The sequence below is a fragment of the Coffea arabica genome, chromosome 8e (genome assembly GCF_036785885.1).
Source record: "Coffea arabica cultivar ET-39 chromosome 8e, Coffea Arabica ET-39 HiFi, whole genome shotgun sequence".
In the NCBI taxonomy this organism is placed as follows: Eukaryota; Viridiplantae; Streptophyta; class Magnoliopsida; order Gentianales; family Rubiaceae; genus Coffea; species Coffea arabica.
Genome location: NC_092324.1, coordinates 10306031 through 10328037, shown reverse-complemented (window position 1 = coordinate 10328037; position 22007 = coordinate 10306031). Strand labels below are relative to the sequence as shown.

The following is a 22007-nucleotide window of genomic DNA, read 5'->3' as shown; positions in this document are numbered from 1 at the left end:
AGGCGTAAACTAGCCTTATTACTTTTAGAAAATGATTTCACTAGTTTTAAAACCCTAAGTCTTGATCTATTTCCTTTTCTTTCCTTAAGATTGTCCCTGGCTGATGGTCTAGAGGAAAATTTCCAAAATACAAGATTTTAGTGACTTTAACTAAAAATATCAGAAAACTTCCTTGGCAAGAAAATTTACTCTAAATAAAATAGTACCAGCCGCACTCGTATAAAGAAAAATATTTTTAAGGAAGCCATACAAAACATTTCCTACTTTTACTAAATTCCAATCCTAAGTGAATGGTCGAATTATTTCAAGAAAATAATACGAGTTACCCCTTTAAAAGGATAAGTATCTCAAGGAAAAACTATAAGAAACATTTTTACTACTTTTGTCAAGTTTCTTCCTAAGTAGATTTTTTTGGAATTGCTATGAGAAAGTAAACTAGTAATATATTAGATAAACCTCCATACGTATAAGCTTAAAAACTGAATAGAAACTTATAGTTTTAAAATTTGGTATTTTAGGGTTTAGCGAGGACGCAGACTTTGATCCCCAGCTTGATCAGTAACTTCACTCTTGGTGAGTGTCCCTGCTTGTTCTATTCCTACGTGATTTAAAGTGCTTTCTTGACTTGGAAATGTGGTACTTGCAAAAGTGATTTCTGATCCATCGAAGTGAGCAGTGTGTACTTTATCGCACTAGCCTTTCGAGTGGTGACTTGCGTGAATCATTTTTTTTTTTATGAATCTAACTGCAGTAACGTCGTTGGGTGAATTCCTCGACGCAAGAATCTAACTGCAGTAACGTCGTTGGGTGAATCCCTCGACGCATGAATCTAACTGCAATAACGTCATTGGGTAAATCCCTCGACCAATTTTCTAAGGGTAAGTCTCGAGCATACTGCTTCCTTAGTCGGTGTTCGGGCCCGGGACAGGGGTAAGAGCGGTGACGGGTTAGGATTAAAATGAGTGGATCTACAGGAACTATAAGTAGTGAGAGTTGACGGAGGGTCAACTACGACGAATGGTGATCAAGCGAGGAAAATGGCTCCTGAGAGCCCCTGTATTCTACCTTGTGCTGTTATCTGCTTTTATTAAGTGTGAAATTGAAATATTCGTTACTTGCCTTATGTGATTGCATGTTTCGGGGCACCACTGAACTTTAGCTCACCCCATGTTCATTTGTTTTCCTTACAGGTCGTGAAGTTTGAAAGAATTTGAGCTGCTTATATTTCCTATGAATGTACTTGAACAACTTGAATTTAAATTTCGGTTTGTAATGACTCCTAAGTTAAGCATTGTACCTTTCATCTTGGATTGCCACTTGAAGCTGGAAAAGTGAATCCCTAATTCTAATATTCGGTTTGTATGTTTGTATTGGTTTGGCTTTAACCCTTGTGAGTAACGCGTGAAGTGCTCAAGAGCTGTCGTTTGGTTAAGTTTGTATGCTGTTATCTTTGAAGTTAATGTGGTAATAGAAATCGATTTATTTCGGAAGAATTATTTTGTAATAGTTTAGGTTAATCATCGGAAGGTTTTGAGTTAGAATGCTTGCGTGAGTCCTGGCGAGAGTTGGGCAGACGGCCCGCCAACTCTCTGGTTCGCCTTAGGGGGAAGTGGGGTCGCCACATATATTGATGTGCATTCCATTCTTTTTTCGCTGATACGGAGACATCATGATGAACCTTAAGAAACAAGACTAAGTTAAGATTCTCAATTTTGCCATCTCTTACATGAAATTCACAAGTGCGTGTCTAGCTTTCTAAAATCTTTGCATGCAATAAATTTGTGACCCATGCAATTGAATGAGAGTGTTAGAAACCAAAATATCGAAAGGGCCACTCAAACTTGTTAGCTTGTCTTAAGAGACCTAACACACAATACCTTTTCTCTTTCATTTTTGCTATTCATATTTTATCCAATTTTATCAAGCCTCCACAATTAGAGACATTGGTTGATAAACTTCAAAGTAGAGCAATTTTTACTTTGGAAAGATTCGATATGTCTAACTAGATTCAATCCACATCTAGTTGAAAGCAAAAATGTTCATTACTCTTATTTGTTTTGAGAATTTGGGCTGATGCTTTAGTCGTTCATTTCTCTATCTATATAAATTTTATCATTTGTTCTCCCATTTGATCCATTCAAAGCCCAATTTCATTTCAAATAAGAGCCTTAGTGAACACAATCCTATGTTAGGCAAATTTTCAAGTTCAAAGGGGGATGGATTCTCTTAATGACCTATTCTTTACTTTGGTTGTCATGTGAAGTAAAAATGATATTTTGACCATTTTTTCTACTATCTAAACACTGTTTATCCTTTACATCTTCATTTGAATTTAAATTAATGATTTATTTCAAAAGCACTTATGATCACACCGCACAATGGGGTAGAAAATTTGAGAATTTTCAATAATAGTAAAGATGCTAAATTTTTTGGAAGAGACATGAAGTATTCAAAAAAAAGAAAAAAAGAAAAGTGCATCTATCTTCTAAAAGTTAGAGGGTTTTGATACTACCATTGATATTTAGACTTCAGTATTGGCCAACAAAAAAGAAAAAGGAAAAAGCAAAGAGAAAAGGAAGGAAAAAAAATGTGGAGAAAAAGTAAAGAAAAAATTCAATACCAAAATCCCTCTAGTGATGATGGTGACGCCACCGCTTCTCCCAAGGGCGAACCCTACGGTATCGGCGGGATGCCTGCCTAACTCGCGCCAGAATTCGAAATTTCAAAACAATAAAACCTAGATAAACCAAAGGCATACTATTCACAATAGCCAACTCCAAAAAAAAAATTCTATTTACATCCCCAAAAACAACTAGTCAATCGACTATATTACATTATGATAACAACTAGCAGAAAGTAGACCCTAAGGAGGGTCCTTATACAAACCACCAAAACAAAACAACCATCTTAATTGTCCAACTATTACAAGTAAATCTAACTATACTAGTGAATGTGCCAAGGAGTTCCCCGTGTCGTCCCCTGCTAAGGAAAACAAAGAAAACGGGATAAGCTATGTGCTTAGTAAGGAAATAGGGGTAAAATCATAAATTGCACATTTAGATAAACAACTATTTCACAAAATGTCATGTCAAGTGCAAAAGTAACAATACAAATGAAGGATACAGGTTGGCTCCAAAGCCAAGTCGTTCGTCATGCGTGACCTCCTGCCGACACTCCGTCAACCACAAATAAGGTCCGTAGAACTCCACTTGTACTCCCACCTAACACCTTATCACCCTCACTAGCCAGTCACCTCACAAACATGCTCGAGCGAACGAAATTACAAACTTGAGTTTGATTCACAAGCTCGGGTCACAACGTCACCCCGAGCTACAAGCTCAAGGGGTTCAAACCCAAAATAATTCATGTATACACATCTCATAAAGAAACATAGGTACAAACTAGGGTTTAGGTCAAATGTGATAAAGTACACCCTCGCCTAAGTCCCCCTTTTATTCACATCAAAACACATAAGCAGTTTATACACATAAACGGCTTGAATACTTACTCCAAAAGTACGTATAGCAAAAATACAAGGATCACGTCACGTATACAGCTAGTAGGCCCCACCGGCACCGTCTACCCTGTCACCGTCTGAAATAGAAGATTACATCATAATATATCACAAACGGCCACAAACATGCATAACTCAAGTAAAACGGCAAAATTGACACATGCAAGTGCGGAAACGGCACACGAAAATGGAGACGGACACGGAAACGGAAAAGGAAACGGCCAGATTTGCCATCCCAAACCGTTTTAATCAAAAGTTAGGCTAGGAATGTCGGATCAAGGTGGGTGAGACACCGTTTTGAAGCTACGAGGAAGGACTACAACTTTTATTTAGACATCTCAACCCAGATCTCAATAGGTATTGGTCAAAAATGCACAAAATAGTTCCAGCCATTTCATTTCGGGTTACCAAACAGGCCCTGTTTGAAAGACCGTAACTCACGACTTAGAAATCGGAATCAAGAAATTCCAAAGGAGTTAGAAATCTCATTCATAAGACTCTAACTTTCATGTTTGGACCAAAGGCTGAATCAATACAGAACATGGGGAAAATGGGTCCAAACATCCCTGTCAAAACTGTCCAAATTCGAAGGCAGTTCTGACAACCGATCTTGTTTTGGTCATAACTGGAGCTATGGAACTCGGATTGGAATGCACTTTATACCGTTTCGAAGCTAAGACCAAGATCTACATTTCTTATGAAGGAATCAACACCCATTTCGCACATTATCAAAACGGACAGAGCATGGTCAGAAGCAAAATTCAAAAACGTAACACAATCTAGTGTACAAAATAGGTGCAAGTGTTTTGGCTATAACTCGGGCTCCACTGATCCGTTTGACCTGAAATGTTGCAGGCATATTCAGGACTTAAGAGGCTACAACTTTCATGAAGACCACTCAGTTCAGTTCTCACCCTAATTAGGCCAAATTTACCAAAACAACTCCAGATTTTCCAGTTCGAAATTCACTGCGGAAATCAACTAGCAGTCCTGCTTTATTCACTCATATATCAGCACTGCGGAAATCAACTAGCAGTCCTGCTTTATTCACTCATATATCAGCACACACAACTCCAATTCAGGAAATTCCAAAGCCATCCGAAAGCTAAGATACAAGGCTACAATTCTTAAGAAGACATCAACAACCAAATCAGAAGCATTCCCAATCAAATTAACCAATTACCAAAGCTGATTACCAAGTTCGGACAGAAACAGGGTAGTAGGGGTATTTCGGTCTTTTCATAGGCTACGTTGCTCCGATTGAGCTGAAATTTTACAGGCAATTATAAAACACCATCCTCTACAACTTTTATGTTTTGTACTAAGGCCAAATCCACCTCTAACTAGGTGTAACAGTACCGGCAGAATTGGGGAAAAAAATGAAACCCTAGGCTGAAATTCCATCAACCTTTACCAATCTAGGTTTTCATCCATAAAACTTCTAAGATTCAGGTCATCTATCCAATAAAATACAATATAAGAGGTAGAAGAAGAGTTTCTTAGTTTAATACCTTCAAACCTCAAGGAAATACACAAGAACAAGGCTGCCCATGCAAAAATCACTCCACCCAAAGCTTCCTTGTCACCTTATTGCAAATTTAATCGGTTTAGTTTTTGTGGTTTCAACTCAAACAAGGTAAAATCTAAGATGGAACTTGAAGCTCTCCCTCTCTTTTCTCCTCCCAAATTTCGTCCATCATGGAAGGGAAAGGAAGAAAATGGTGATTGACTTGAGTTGGATAAGTTTTAAGCTTAATCTTGGTCATGGTCTTGGTCAAGATTGGCTTGGTGCTTGACACGTGGCACAAATCCAAGGGAAGTCTATCTAATTCTCTCTCTTAAGCACTCAAATATCTATTACTCCTTCAATCATCTCTTAACACCTTTTGTCACATAATTTCTTTTGCACAAAATTCCTTCTAGTCGTTAAAATTTTACCGCACTAACCGTACTAGCGGGTCCCACGCCCAATATGCACTACTAACGTCACATTAACTAATTTATACTAGAAAAATGTCTTAGAACTTAATTCCCTTATAAAAATAGCTAGAAAATTAATATAATAAAGGAAAGTATAGAAAATGTAGGCACAGAATAAAAATAAGGGCTAGAAAATAAGAAAATATCGGGTTCTCACCGTTTTCCTTAACTCGCACGTACTAGGGTTTTAACTTATAATTCACTAACTTATTATTATCACTTCTAATCATATAATATTTCCTCATCCAAAAGTCACTCTTAACTACCAAATTTGATTCTCACTCGGTACCGAATAGTCACACTACGAAAAAATGTGAAAACCCTAATTCGCTCTTTCTTGAAAAGGAAAAGTGAAACCCCACTTTCTAGGTTCATTTGCACTTATTGTGGGATGATTGGATAGTAGGGCCATATTAAATGAATAATTTCCAAATAAAAGGGCATTTTAAAGAAAAATATAAGGAAGTTGCAAGTCCTCACAATCTCTCCCCCTTAAGAAATTTCGTCCTCGAAATTCTTTTTCAAAAGGTGATTTAGTAGATAACGAAATAAATTGACTAAAACAACAAGATATCTCACACCCAATACACAAAGAGACAGTGAGCATATACACAAAGAGACATCTCAAATTAGACAAGTAATCAAAGGCAGCAAATACTATACATGTAGCTATTAACATACCACGAACAAAAGTCATGTAATAACAATACAAGGGCAAATCAAAAGAAAAGGTGATATGTCGTCCTAGTCTCAGTTAAATAACCCCAACCGGTCTCTCACATCACTTTCTATTCACTAGATGTCCGCAGATCTCTTATACTCATTCTAGCCGGACAAAGCCTGTTCATGTTTCCAAAATACAAGTCTCAAGTACCTAATATCGCTTCAACTCTGGAGTACTCAGGCACGAGAATCTGAAATAAGATAATTCACATCTCGAGCTGGCCAATCCCAAGAGCAAACTATCTACAATCGAAATTCCTCCCTGACGTACCTATCTATCGGCCTCAGATACCATGAGAAAGATTTAAAGCTTATAACACATTTATGATCCATAGTTTATGCTCGAACGAGCACTTAGTCCTTCATACTTATTCATCAATTAGCCCAATCTCACTCCGCGCAGAGACCACGCGAAGCAGACTCTGATACCACCTGTGACGCCCCCGCTTCTCCCAAGAGCGAACCCTAGGGTATCGGTGGGACGCCTGCCTAGCTCGCGCCAGGACTCGAAATTTTAAAACAATAAAACCTAGATAAACCAAAAGCGTACTATTCACAATAGCCAACTCCAAAAAAAAATTCTATTTACATCCCCAAAAACAACTAGTCAATCGACTATATTACATTGTGATAACAACTAGCAGAAAGTAGACCCTAAGGAGGGTTCTTATACAAACCACCAAAACAAAACAACCATCTTAATTGTCCAACTATTACAAGCAAATCTAACTATACTAGTGAATGTGCCAAGGAGTTCCCCGTGTCGTCCCCAGCTAAGGAAAACAAAGGAAACGGGGTAAGATATATGCTTAGTAAGGAAACAGGGGTAAAATCGTAAATTACACATTTAGATAAACAACTATTTCACAAAATGTCAAGTCAAGTGCAAAAGTAACAATACAAATGAAGGATACAGGTTGGCTCCAAAGCCAAGTCGTTTGCCATGCATGACCTCCTGCCGACACTCCGTCGACCACAAATAAGGTCCGTAGAACTCCACTTGTACTCCCACCTAACACCTTATCACTCTCACTGGCCAGTCACCTCACAAACTTGCTCGAGCGAACGAAATCACAAACTTGAGCTTGAGTCAAAAGCTCGGGTCACAAACTTGGTTCACATTCCCGGTGAACTGGATTCACAAACTTGGTGACCTCAAACTAAGTTGGACTGGCTTTGACCAAGCCCTGACCGGCTCGAATAGTCCATCTGGGTCGGAAGATCAACCCCAACTTACAAACGTCACCCCGAGCTACAAGCTCAAGGGGTTCAAACCCAAAATAATTCATGTGTACACATCTCATAAAGAAACATAGGTACAAACTAGGGTTTAGGTCGAGTGTGATAAAGTACACCCTCGCCTAAGTTCCCCTTTTATTCACATCAAAACACATAAGCAGTTTATACACATAAACGGCCTGAATACTTACTCCAAAAGTATGTATAGCAAAAGTACAAGGATCACGTCACGTATACAGCTAGTAGGCCCCACCGGCACCGTCTAACCCGTCACCGTCTGAAATAGAAGATTACATCATAATATATCACAAATGGCCACTAACATGTATAACTCAAGTAAAACGGAAAAATTGGCACATGCAAGTGCGGAAACGGCACACGGAAATGGAGACGGACACGGAAACGGAAACCGAGATGGCCAGATTTGCCATCCCAAACCGTTTTAATCAAAAGTTAGGCTAGGAATGTCGGATCAAGGTGGGTGAGACACCGTTTTGAAGTTACGAGGAAGGGTTACAACTTTTATTTAGACATCTCAACCCATATCTCAATAGGTAGTGGTCAAAAATGCACAAAATAGTTCCAGCCATTTCATTTCGGGTTACCAAACAGGCCCTGTTTGAAAGACCGTAACTCACGATTTAGAAATCGGAATCAAGAAATTCCGAAGGCGTTAGAAAGCTCATTCATAAGACTCTAACTTTCATGTTGGACCAAAGGCTGAATCAATACAGAACATGGGGAAAAACGGGTCCAAACATCCCTGTCAGAACTGTCCAAATTCGAAGGCAGTTCTGACAACCGATCTTGTTTTGGTCATAACTGGAGCTATGGAACTCGGATTGGAATGCACTTTATACCGTTTCAAAGCTAAGACCAAGATCTACATTTCTTATGAAGGAATCAACACCCAGTTCACATGTTATCAAAACAGACAGAGCATGGTCAGAAGCAAAATTCAAAAACGTAACACAATCTAGTGTACAAAACAGGTGCAAGTTTTTTGGCTATAACTCGGGCTACACTGATCCGTTTGACCTGAAATGTTGCAGGCATATTCAGGACTTAAGAGGCTATAACTTTCATGAAAACCACTCAGTCCAGTTCTCACCCTAACTAGGCCAAATTTACCAAAACAACTCCAGATTTTCCAGTTCGAAATTCACTGCGGAAATCAACTAGCAGTCCTACTTTATTCACTCATATATCAGCACTGCAGAAATCAACTAGCAGTCCTGCTTTATTCACTCATATATCAGCACACACAACTCCAATTCAGGAAATTCCAAAGCCATCCGAAAGCTAAGATACAAAGCTACAATTCTTAAGAAGACATCAATAACCAAATCAGAAGCATTCCCAATCAAATTAACCAATTACCAAAGCTGATTACTAAGTTCGGACATAAACAGGGAAGCAGGGGTATTTCGGTCTTTTCATAGGTTACGTTGCTCCGATTGAGCTGAAATTTTGCAGGCAATTATAAAACATCATTCTCTACAACTTTTATGTTTTGTACTAAGGCCAAATCCACCTCTAATTAGGTGTAACAGTACCGGCAGAATTGGGGAAAAAAATGAAACCCTAGGCTGAAATTCCATCAACCTTTACCAATCTAGGTTTTCATCCATAAAACTTCTAAGATTCAGGTCATCTATCCAATAAAATACAATATAAGAGGTAGAAGAAGAGTTTCTTAGTTTAATACCTTCAAACCTCAAGGAAATACACAAGAACAAGGCTGCCCATGCAAAAATCACTCCACCCAAAACTTCCTTGTCACCTTATTGCAAGTTTAATCGGTTTAGTTTTTGTGGTTTCAACTCAAACAAGGTAAAATCTAAGATGGAACTTGAAGCTCCCCCTCTCTTTTCTCCTCCCAAATTTCGTCCATCATGGAAGGCAAAGGAAGAAAATGGTGATTGACTTGAGTTGGATAAGTTTTAAGCTTAATCTTGGTCATGGTCTTGGTCAAGATTGGCTTGGTGCTTGACACGTGGCACAAATCCAAGGGAAGTCTATCTAATTCTCTCTCTTAAGCACTCAAATATCTATTACTCCTCCAATCATCTCTTAACACCTTTTGTCACATAATTTCTTTTGCACAAAATTCCTTCTAGTCGTTAAAATTTTACCGCACTAACCGTACTAGCGGGTCCCACACCCAATATGCACTACTAACGTCACATTAACTAATTTATACTAGAAAAATGTCTTAGAACTTAATTCCCTTATAAAAATAGCTAGAAAATTAATATAATAAAGGAAAGTATAGAAAATGTAGGCACAGAATAAAAATAAGGGCTAGAAAATAAGAAAATATCGGGTTCTCAACGTTTTCCTTAACTCGCACGTACTAGGGTTTTAACTTATAATTCACTAACTTATTATTATCACTTTTAATCATATAATATTTCCTCATCCAAAAGTCACTCTTAGCTACCAAATTTGATCCTCACTCGGTACCGAATAGTCACACTACGAAAAAATGTGAAAACCCTAATTCGCTCTTTCTTGAAAACGAAAAGTGAAACCCCACTTTCTAGATTCATTTGTACTTATTGTGGGATGATTGGATAGTAGGGCCATATTAAATGAATAATTTCCAAATAAAAGGGCATTTTTAAGAAAAATATAAGGAAGTTGCAAGTCCTCACAATGATAATAAAAGTTGAAATGGAGTCAAAGATCTTTTAAACCTACGCCCAAATCTAGGGGCAATTTTTGGAAGAAATGCAATCGTAAGTGTAATATTCTTAAAAATCTTATTTCTTTTAACTATCATTTTCAAGCCACATTACAAGCTCATAAAGTTCATTGTTGACTTATCTTTCATGACAATTTAAAATAAGGATCAAGTCTTTAAGGGATCTACCAATCACTCGTAATCATAAGATCATAACCTATTTCAGTGTGTTTAGTTATCTCTTCTATCTATATATTACAAGTTTATAGTGTTTATATGTTGACTGAGTTTTTATGAGCAATAAGGATGAGAAACTATTTGCTTTCACCAAGATGTGGTATTGAATGAGTTAGATGCAATTCAGGCACAAAGTTAAGAAATTTTCTGGTGTATAGTCTTTAGTTATTATTTTTTTTAACCACCTAAAAATTTGAAATAATACCCACTTGTTTGGTCCTGAAGGATATGTTAATGAGAAAAAGTAATCATTTTCCCTAAATACTGAACCTAAGTGAGGAAGAGATCTTTTGCAATTTGATCTTGTTTCAAGATGGAGTCTTCTACATGAGTTTAAACGTAATATTTTCTTTTGGCTTCTTTTTCATTTGAAGAATGCAATTTCTTTTATATTTCATGTCCTTAGTGATACACCAATGCACATTGCATGTTAGCATGTGATTGTTTTCTAAATTTTAGATAGCACAGTCTTCTTGTTGCTGTCAAATAAATGAAAAGTCATTCAAACAAAAACTTTTGCAATTAAATGTCCTGAATTGAGGCAAATTTTTATAATACGTTTGTAGAGTATGCCCAAGGGTCAAGTTGTCTTCAAATCTGTTGTTCAAAATTTTAACTTTAATAAGTTAATACTTTGCATGAGCAGTAATTGCTATATCATTGTTTGAAAATGAAGAAAGAAATTTTCATGAAAAAATTCAAGTGTTTATTGTACTCTGGTAAATGCCCTCTGTACAAGTGTTTATGGCTGAGATCGAGAAAGAGGTTGCTGATGGGAAGCAAGACTTGCGATAAAAGGTGTTATAAGCTTATTGAATAAAATGGAAGATGAAAGCGAATATCACCAAAGTAAAACTCAATATTTCATGTATTTAGTTATTTTTTGAATAAATCTTGGTATTTAGTTATTGTACATTAATGCTAGACTAAAATTTGATTTTTTATTAATAATAAATTTTATAGTTGAATATTTGGCATTAATTTTCTTTTTATACAAATTTCATGCAAATTTAGTAGGCTTTTTTTTGGTTGAATATAAATAGACACTTGTAGAGACTCGCTGAGAAATAGACCTTATCGTGTTTAGATAGTAGATTATTTGGAAAATTTACTATAACACTTTTTTGTGATGTGATGTATGTGAGATAAAAATATGTGTTAGAAGATGTGTTTGTAATATAAACAAATAATTTTTGGTCAAATCAATTGTACTTGTTATCTTCCATTGTCATTTTTAACAATTAGGTCATTCATGTGGTAAATATTATCACTTCCTTTTGAAGTTAAAATCTAAATTGATAGGCAGAGATTAAACTTTTGCTAAATTATTGTGATATATGTGATAAGTATATATTTTACGTGTTTTTAGTGTGTTTTATTAGGTAGTTTTAGTGTGTTTTATCTATTTTTATAACTAATTAACTAGGGTTTTGGTTAAAATCTACATTGTGTGGTTTAAGTGGCAAAAGTGCATTTCTATGAATTTTTATGGTAAAAACTTCATGTGTTTATAGGTTTTACAATTCAATCATCAAACGGCATGAATTGAGAAGACAATTGGATAATAATTGATGATTGGAAGAGGTTAAAAGGAGACATGAAGTGCAAAGCATCCAAAATAAGAAATGCAAGTGTAGGCAGCTTGGACACCTTATCGTATTTCAGCAATATCTTGAGCTACAATGATAGGATTGAGGTGATCTTTATACCATTTTGAAGCTAAGAGATACATCTACACTTGGTATAAAGAATCGAAGTCCAATTCAGTTGTTTTCCTGGTCAAAAGATCGAACAACAGAAACTTATTTGTATGGTCGAGAGCTGAAATAGGGAATTGACCAGTCAAGGATATTTTGGTCATATCTCAGTCTACAGAGCTCTAAATTAGATGATTCTTGAAGCATTGGAAAGCTAACTCATAGGGTTACAACTTTCATGTTTTACACAAGAGTTAGCTTGGCATCCACCATAGAGAAAATTGCAGATGAAACAAGGCCAAATTCACAGAAGTGAATACGCGACTACTGAATACGTGGGTTGTAGTCATGTATTTTGTAGTCGCGTATTGTAGAATGATTTCTGCAACTTGCTAAGCCACTTGCCTTGTTTTCACACTACCTCCCAGCTATAGTAGGAGAGAGAATTTTGGCTGCACATGCTTGAGATGCAAAAAGGAAGAAGAAAGGAGCTTTATGTCTTGTCCAAAACTACCTTTTTAACTCCCTTAACACTAGAGATGTTAGAATCATTATAGGAGAATAGTAGAACATATGAGAGAGAGTTCTCATCAGATATGAGGATAGGAGCTTAGTTGTTAGTTTTGTTTGTTCTCTCTAACTAGAACTTTTGTGAGAACAATTGGAGAATTTATTGTATAACTCTTTTGTTGAAAAAATAGAAGATCATTAGGAACTTCTTCATTAATCTTGGCTAAGATTTCTTTATCTATCTTTTACTTGTAATTCAATATGTGTTCTTGCAATGAAGCCATGTTCTTTCTTGTTATATCTTATATGAGTAGCTAAATTTCTAAATTTAGGGAGTAGATAAAGCTTATGACTACTTGATATGAAGTGAATATGATATACAATTGTTACATCTTATATTAACCTGTCTATTTATGCATGATTATCACTTGTTGTTGCTTGATCACAAATAGCAAGTTTTTAGTTGTTGTTATTCAATGAAAGTTGGTAATAATGATGGAACAACATGAATAGAGTTTGAGTAGTAGACTCATGAGAATAGAGATATATTTAAGTGGATTAAACTTGTATTTCATGAAGGAAACAAGAGTGATCTAGTTATTCACCATGAGAATAAGAAAAACTAGACTATTCTAGACCATTTTATCATGAGAACAAGACTTGGTAATATAGGAAATGAATTCCTAATTAAACAAAAGTTGTAACAAAAGGTAAATCTATTTACTTGTATCTCTCATGCTATAAGTGGAAATCTATATCCCTAAACTCAAGTATTTAGTGGATTTCTCCATTGTTATCTTACAAATATCTAGTTAAAATTAGTTAGGTAGTAGCAACCACTACTTTTCTTGCTTAAATAGATCATTAGTCTAAATAATAGAGCAAGTAAGGATCTAGTACTTGCATAATTGCTCTCTGTGGGATCAACCCGATATTTGTCATAAACTATTAATTTGGCATGTATATTTGCAGTTAAAACGGGTATAATTCGGAACTAAACTTGAACTTATATCAAAAGTCCGTCAAGTTTTTGGCGTCATTACCGGAGAGCGGGAATATTAGGGCCTAATTAGCTTTATTAATTTGGACAATACTTGTATCTATTAGTTAATTTGTTTATAATAAGTTAGGATTTTTATTAGTTTTTGGTGAATTAATTGCTACATAATCGCTTTTATTCTTGTTTGTAGTATATGCATCGAGTTTTACGGGTAGTAGCACCTTTTGATCCGAAAATTGAAAGGACACTGCGTAGGCAAAGAAGGCGTACACTACAAACAAGAAGAAGAAGAGATTCACCAAATAGAGGGAATCACAATAGAGCTACCTTTTGAAGAAGAAATGAAGAAAAATGAAACAAATAGACGAGCTCTAAGGGATTTCGCTCTACCGGGAACTCAAGAGTCCCAAAAAAGTATAGCGCAGCTAATGGTAAATACTAATAATTTTGAGATTAAACCATCATTAATCCAAATGGCACAACAATTTCAATTCGGAGGTAATGCCGTAGAAAATCCTAATGCACACTTAACCTCATTTTTGGAGATATGTGACACTATTAAAATGAATGGAATTAGTGAGGATATAATAAGGCTAAGGTTGTTCCCATTTTCATTGAGGGATAAGGCTAAAATTTAGTTACATTCTCATACCCCTAACACCTTCACCACTTGGGATGATTTGTCTAGGGTATTTTTGAATAAATACTTTTCACATGGTAAAACGGCTAACCTTAGAATGGATATTATTAGTTTTAGTCAATTTGATGATAGATTTTGTATGAAACTTGGGAACGGTTTAGAGAATTATTTCGGAGATGTCCACACCATGGACTTCCCGATTGATTTATTGTGCAAACCTTCTATAATGGTTTATTTTTCTCTACTAAAACTACTATCGATGCAGCCGCAAGAGGAGCATTGATGGCAAAATCACCTCAAAAAACTCAAAGTTTGATCGAAGAAATGGCAGCCAATAATTATCAATGGGCTAATGAAAGAAGTAATCCAAGGCAACAAGTAGGTATGATTGAAACTGATGCTATCAATATGCTTAGTACTCAAATGAATAATATGATGCAAATGTTACGTCGTCAAACTAGATGTGGTCTGAGTTCTTCTACTAATGCATATGTTACTTGTTGTTCCATATATGGAGGAGAACACGATTCTAATGAGTGTATTGATGTTGAGCAGGCTCAGTTTGTTAAGAATTACAATAGGAATGTTTGAAACAATCCATACTCGAATACATATAATCTGGGGTGGAGGAATCATCCCAATTTTGGATGGAAGGAGCAAGGCAATCCTCTAAGGCCCAATAATCCGCCAAGATTCCAACCAAGGCCACAACAGACGAATACCAAACCGGATTGGGAGATTGCGGTGGAAAAATTAGCAAAAGAAAAGAGAGATTTGAGCGAATAGAGGGGCGGTTGGATTAATTGACCGGAATGTATAAAAATATGGAGGTCCAGATTGGTCAAATCGCCAAGTCTATCAACAATCAAAATCAAGAGAAATTGCCAAGTAAAACGGAGGTGAATCTTAAGGAACATGTCAAGGGCATTACTCTTCATAGTGATAAACAACTAGAGGACCCTCTAGTGTAAGAAAATAAGGGGAACGAGGAGAGTGATAGAGGAGGAGATGAGCAATTGGAGAAAGAGGTAAGTGTGGGGGAAGGTGGTCAAGAGAATTTAGAAGAAGAACAACCAACATCCTCCACTACCGTTCCAATACCTTCAGCAGTTCCATTTTCTCAATGACTCAAGCCAAATAAACTTGACAAAGAGTTTGAGAAATTTGTAAAAATTTTCAAACAATTGCATATTAATATTCCCTTCGTTGATGCTATTTTGTAGATTCTTTCATATGCCAAGTTTCTAAAGGAGATTATGACATGAAAGAGGAGATTGGATGATCGGGAAACGATAGCATTAACTGAGGAGTGCAGCGCTATCATACAAAACAAGCTTCCACTAAAGTTGAAGGATCCGGGGAGTTTTTCTATACCTTGCACTATTGGAAACATTGAATTTTCAAAAATATTACGTGACCTTGATGCAAGTGTATCTTTAATTTCTCTAACGGTGGCTAGACAATTAGGATTGCATGAGTTAAAACGTACTAATATAACCTTGCAATTAGCCGATAGATCTATTAGATATCCAATGGAAGTTTTGAAAAATGTGTTGATCAAAGTGCAAAAATTTATCATTCCCGTGGATTTTGTGGTATTAGATATGGAAGAAAACATGCTATGATGATCATACTTGGTAAACCATTTCTAGTAACTACAGGTACTATTATTGATGTCAAAAATGGCAAGTTTAACTTTCAAGTAGGTGAAGAAGAGGTAGTAGTTAATTTGAATGAAATGGAAAAGTACCCTTCTTTTACTGATTATGCTTGTTCAATTGACACAATTGATATGATAACCCAAGAAGAGGATTGAATCAATTTGATGTCGATCCTCTTGAGCTTTGTTTATCAAGTGCACGGATGCGGGGGAAAAATGAGGAAGAAATTAAAGTATTGACCCAATATTTAGATGCACAACCTCCTTATAGGAAAGTATATGTGTATGAAAATCTTGGACAAGGAAAGGGACTTCCACCATATCTGCAGATAGAAACTCCAGAGCTTGAACTCAAGCCACTTCCTAGCCATTTGAAGTAAGAGTTTTTTGGTGAAAATGAAACTCTACCAGTAATTGTCAATGCTTAGTTGGAAGAAGAGCAATTCAATAAGTTGTTAACAGTTTTAAGAAAGCACAAGAAAGTTATCGGACGGACCATCTCCGACATACAAGGAATTAGCCCTTCTATATGGATGCATCGCATTCTTTTGGTGAAGAATTGCAAACCGGTGGTTGAAATACAAAGAAGACTTAAGCCGAACATGAAAGAGGTGGTAAGATTAGAAATTATCAAGTGGTTGGATGCAGGTATAATCTTCTCTATCTCGGATAGTGTGTGGATACGTCCTATTCATATTGTCCAAAAAGAAAGGTGGAACTACCATAATTAAAGGAAAAAATGATGAACTTATTCGCTCTAGACTTGTGGTAGGATAGCGAGTGTGTATTGATTATAGGAAACTAAATGCAGTTACAAGAAAAGATGATTTTTTTGATCAATTATTGGAGCGTATTGCTAGTTATGAATTTTAGTGTTTCCTTGATGAATTTTCAAGTTATAACCAAATAGCAATAGCTCCCGAAGATCAAGAAAAGACCACCTTTACTTGTCCATATGGCACATTTGCTTTTAGAAGAATGTAATTTGGTTTTTGCGATGCCGCTGTCACATTCCAACGCTACATGATGGCAATATTTTCTGATTATATTAGAAAAATTATGGAGATTTTCATGGATGATTTTTCAGTGTATGGTTCATCATTTGATCATTGTCTTTACAATTTGGATTTAATTTTACAGAGATATGAAGAGACAAATCTTGTGTTTAATTGGAAGAAATGTCATTTTATGGTTCGTGAAGGAATTGTTCTTGGACACAAGATTTCATCTCAAGGAATAGAGGTAGACAAGGCAAAAATAGAAGTGATTGAGCGAATGCCACCTCCAACTAATGTCAAGGAGATAGGAAACTTTCTTGGACATGCAGGTTTCTATAGACGTTTTATTAAGAATTTTTCCAAAATAGCTAAGCCATTATATGATTTACTATGCAAAGATACTCCATTTCATTTTGATAATAATTTTTTGATGGCTTTTGATAGATTGAAGAAAGAGTCGACCTCAACATCGATCATCACTTCACCAGATTGGTCCCTTCCATTTGAACTCATGTGTGATGCAAGCGATTATGCAATTGGAGCAGTAGTAGGCCAACGAAAGGAAGGAAAGTTGCGCGTGATCTATTATGCAAGTAAAGGCTAAATGAAGCACAAATTAACTATGCAACCACGGAAAAGGAGCTTTTGGTGGTGATATTTGCCTTACTTAGTAGGATCTAAAGTTATCATTTATACGGACCATTCAGCTCTTAAATATTTGTTCCATAAAAAAGATGCAAAACCGTGCTTAATTCATTGGATTCTCTTATTGCAGGAATTTGACTTGTAAATAAAGGATAAAAAAGGATCGGAGAACCTTGTGGCAGATCACTTGTCGCGATTAGAGTACGTCCCTACTAATGATCAAGTTCCAATCAAGGAGAATTTTTCAGATGAATTCATTATAGTTCTAACTAAATCTCCATGGTATGCGAACTTCGCTAACTTTTTGGTAAGTGTAGTAATTCCAAGAGAATTCAACTATCACCAAAGGAAGAAATTTTGCATGATGCTAAAAGCCATTTCTGGGAGGAACCACTACTCTACAAACATTGTGCCGATAATATGGTAAAAAGATGTATTCCTGAGAAAGAGGTACGTGATATTTTATATCATTGTCATAACTTAGAAACGGGGGGTCATTTTAGTACTTCTAAAACCGTGGTTAGGGTGTGGCAATCGGGATTTTATTGGCCTATCATGTACCGGGATGCTAGAGAATATGTTAAAAGTTGTGATGTCTGCCAAATAATTAGAAATATTTCTAGGAAAAATGAAATGCCCTTAACCACATTATTAGAAGTAGAGTTATTTGATGTGTGGGGTATGGATTTTATGGGACCATTTCCTAGTTCTTTCAATAATAAGTATATCTTAGTGGCGCTGGATTATATTTCTAAATGGGTGGAGACAATTATCTCACCTATAAATGATACTAAGGTAGTGTTTAGGTTCCTTAAAAAGAACATTTTTAGTCGATTCGGTATTCTTAGGGCCATAGTAAGTGATGAAGGAAAGCACTTTTGTAATAATCAATTTGATTCTTTATCACTTAAGTATGGTTATAGACACAAGACATTTCTACCATATCACCCCACAAGCAAACAGACAAGCTGAGTTAGCCAACCGAGAGATCAAGCTCATCTTGGAGATAACGGAGAAAAAATGAAGGAAGGATTGGGCAAGACGACTCGATGATGCATTATGAGCTTATTGAACGGCATTTAAGACATCTTTGGAGATGTAGCTGTATCGATTAGTATTTGAAAAAGCTTGTCATTTGTCTGTAGAGATCGAACATAAAATATATTGGGCGATTAAAATGATTAACATGGATTTACATCTTATAGGTGGGAGGAGACTACTTGAGTTAAGCGAACTTGAGGAACACTGGCTACATGCCTACAAGAATACAAAAATCTATAAGGAAAAAGTAAAATATTGGTATGATAAGCATTTTGTATCCAAACAATTTGAGGTGGGGGCAAAAAGTGCTATTATACAACTTACGCCTTAGGTTGTTTTCCAGAAAACTAAAATCAAGGTGGTCGGGACCATTTGAAGTCACTCAAGTGTTTTTTTATGGGGCCATTGAAGTGGTGAATGCAAGAAATGAACAGCTCAAGGTCACCGGACAACGATTAAAGCCCTACTTGGCTGGTGAAATCGCTCCTAAAGGACTCATATGTCCTTTGGGTGACTTTTCTTCAACTTGAGAACCCAAACATTTTGAGTCGAGCCAACGACTATAAACAAAAGTGCTAGTTGGGAGGCAACCCAATGTTTTGTTAAAAACGTTAATTTGATATGATTTTATATTTAACGCATGTAATTAAGTTAGTTTGTTGTTTTTGTATCATAGGTTCCGCAAATGGGAGCAAGGATGACCAATTGTGGTGAAAAAGGAAAAATTTGATCAAGGAACTCAACCCCTCAATTTGTGTTAAAGGTGTTTTCGATCCATTAAAAAGGGGTAAAATGCATGTTTTTATCATTTTACATGTGCGTGCAATGTTAAAATTGGTAAAAGAATGATTTAAAATACATTTTGAGTACTTGGGGGTAATAGTCGAAAAAATTGAGTAAGTATAAATTTCTGCAGAAAAACTGTAAAAGAGCAGAAAACGCGATTCAATAGGTCACGTATTGCATTTTGCGTCTGCAAGGCAGAATACATGATCACCAAAAATACGCGACCTTTCACTAGTCGTGTATTGCATTCTGCATTTGCAAAGAAGAATACGCAAGCACCAGAAATACGCGACCTTATGGTCGCGTATTCACTGGTCGCGGATTGTAGGTCGCATATTCACTGGTCGCGTATTACAATCCGCGTCTACAAGGAAGAATACACGACCCGTAATATGCGACTAGCATGTCACGTATTATGGTTATGTAGTGGCTCTTCAAGCATAAAAGAAGAATACACGAACTCGATTTTCATTCTTCCTCTTCCTTCTACTCGCGTTTTCTCTCCTCCTCTCACACACAATTCACAAAACTCGATTTTTGCTCCACATATTTACTAAAAATCATCAACCCAACACCTTTTGAGCATCACATAACCTTTCTAACCGATTAAAATCCAACAAAAACGCCTAAAATTTGATTTTTTAAGGAATTAAAGGCTAGGGTTCCTAGTTTTAATTTCTTCAATTAGAGGTCAATTGGAGGGTGTTTCATAGGGTTTTTCATATATTTAGCATCACCAAGCATCCTTCTACTTGATTGAGGTAAGTTTCTTCATCAATTCTTCGTATTTTAGAAGTTGAAATTTCTCAATTTCTTGAGTTTTCTGACATCTTCTAATTTCGAATTTTTGATGATATATGTTGATGTCTTTGGCCTCATTTATGCTTATTATGATTAATTAAGCATGTTTACATGTTCATTTGTAGCACATTGATGAATTATCATTTGATTAAAATTGTGAATTGTTATATTTGGACAAAATAGAAAAAGTGCCGTAAATTGTTGGTGAGCCTTTGTTTATAGATGATTATGGCTACAATGGGTTAGGGGTTGATGTTTTGGCATGTACATTTAGAATAGCGAGTAGTTTCGGTAAATTTTGTAAATTTTTGGGATAATTTTTGCTTAATCATATTTATGACAAATATGGATTATTGTTGCTGATTAATATTTGTTATAAACTTCATTATTACTAATTTCATCAATTGGGACATATTTATTGCCTAATTTAAGTAAATGGTGATTTTGGCAATTTTACATTCATGTCTCTCTTGTTATATTGTTGGGCATTTTTAAATACTCAATTAATTCTTTATGACATAAGGATATGAACTTGTGGTTATTTGAGCCGGATTTGGCTTTTCTACATACATTATTGTCAAATGTGAGAGATACGTTATAGTACATGGAATGATCGAATTTTTTTTAGGTACTATGGTAAGAGGAAAACAAGTGATTTATTCTTTCTCGAGTAGTGAGGAGACTGAAGAAATGGAAAATAGTGAAGAAGTAGAAGAAACTGAAGAAGAGGAGCGATCTCCTTCACCTCTACCTGCTCCTCGACGTCAACGGGAAAGAACTGCACGACAAACCGAGCACGTGATATTTGATAGCGCTAGGTTTTCCACACGGCAGCACCAGGAGTGGTATGAAGCACATGCTAACCTGGAGTTTTTATTTGAAAAGCATGTGAGTTCAGAGGTCAAGACTGCATTTCATATTTCTGAAGCGTTCGACCAACTTGGTTGGGCGCAGATTCTCAAGTTGCCCACCTACTACTATCCGGAGCTAGTGCGCAGATTCTTAGTTTTATGCCAATATCGTCAACAAAGCACGACATAATGGTGAATTGGTGGAATCTTGGTTTCGGAGAATGCGCATCTCCTTGTCACTAGAGCGTTTGGCAGCAATATTGGGTTGTCATAACCAAGGTCCAGCAGTCGATTTGAAGAAGGGATTCGTCACTCCCAATAAGAGGTGGAATCCATCACATGCCATGGCAAGGTTTGGTCTGGAGTACCAATCTTTTCGTTCTTCGAGGAAGGAGACGATAGTTGCTAGCGTTTCAATGTTCGCCATCGCCTCATTATCTATATGATGGCACACAATGTGATCCCTAAGAAGATAGGTCATAGCGAGGTCAGGAAGAGTGATATCTACTTCCTCGTCTATATGTTCCATAATCGGGAGACCTCATACGCCCGTATCCCATTACCGAACATCATCATCAGCTACATATGATCTACGGCGAGGCGTCGGACAATCTCTTTCAAGTTGACATTTCCTTGCCTACTCACATTGGTGTTCGAATAGATGGGGGTCAATTTAGCTATAGCTGCACGACAAGTTATTCACCCAAGTGCCAAGCTAACTGTTGCTTCACTATGTAGCATGGGCATCGCTGTGGCAGCTGTCCACCATTCACTTACGGAGCGGCGTTCCAAAGCGCGGCATGGTGGAGATGAGACTGGTCCATCCACCTCTGCTCCTCCACCATCTCCCCCGGTGCATCATCATCAATCCAACTGACAAAGGCTCTTCACTCGCTTGGATGATATCGATTACCGGTTGGGGAGGATGGACACTCACATGGAGTGTATTGAGACTCACTTGGGCATTCCTCCACCTCCCCCGCAAGATGACGAGAGTGA

At 36.6% G+C, this 22007-nt stretch overlaps 1 non-coding gene across 1 annotated transcript; it reads right to left on the bottom strand.

Moving 5' to 3' along the window:
- Nucleotides 1-14314: 14314 nt before the first annotated feature.
- On the bottom strand, nt 14315-14420 carry LOC113705090 (small nucleolar RNA R71). Its single transcript, XR_003451739.1, has one exon. It is a non-coding gene; the product is annotated as a small nucleolar RNA R71 (small nucleolar RNA).
- Nucleotides 14421-22007: the final 7587 nt, after the last annotated feature.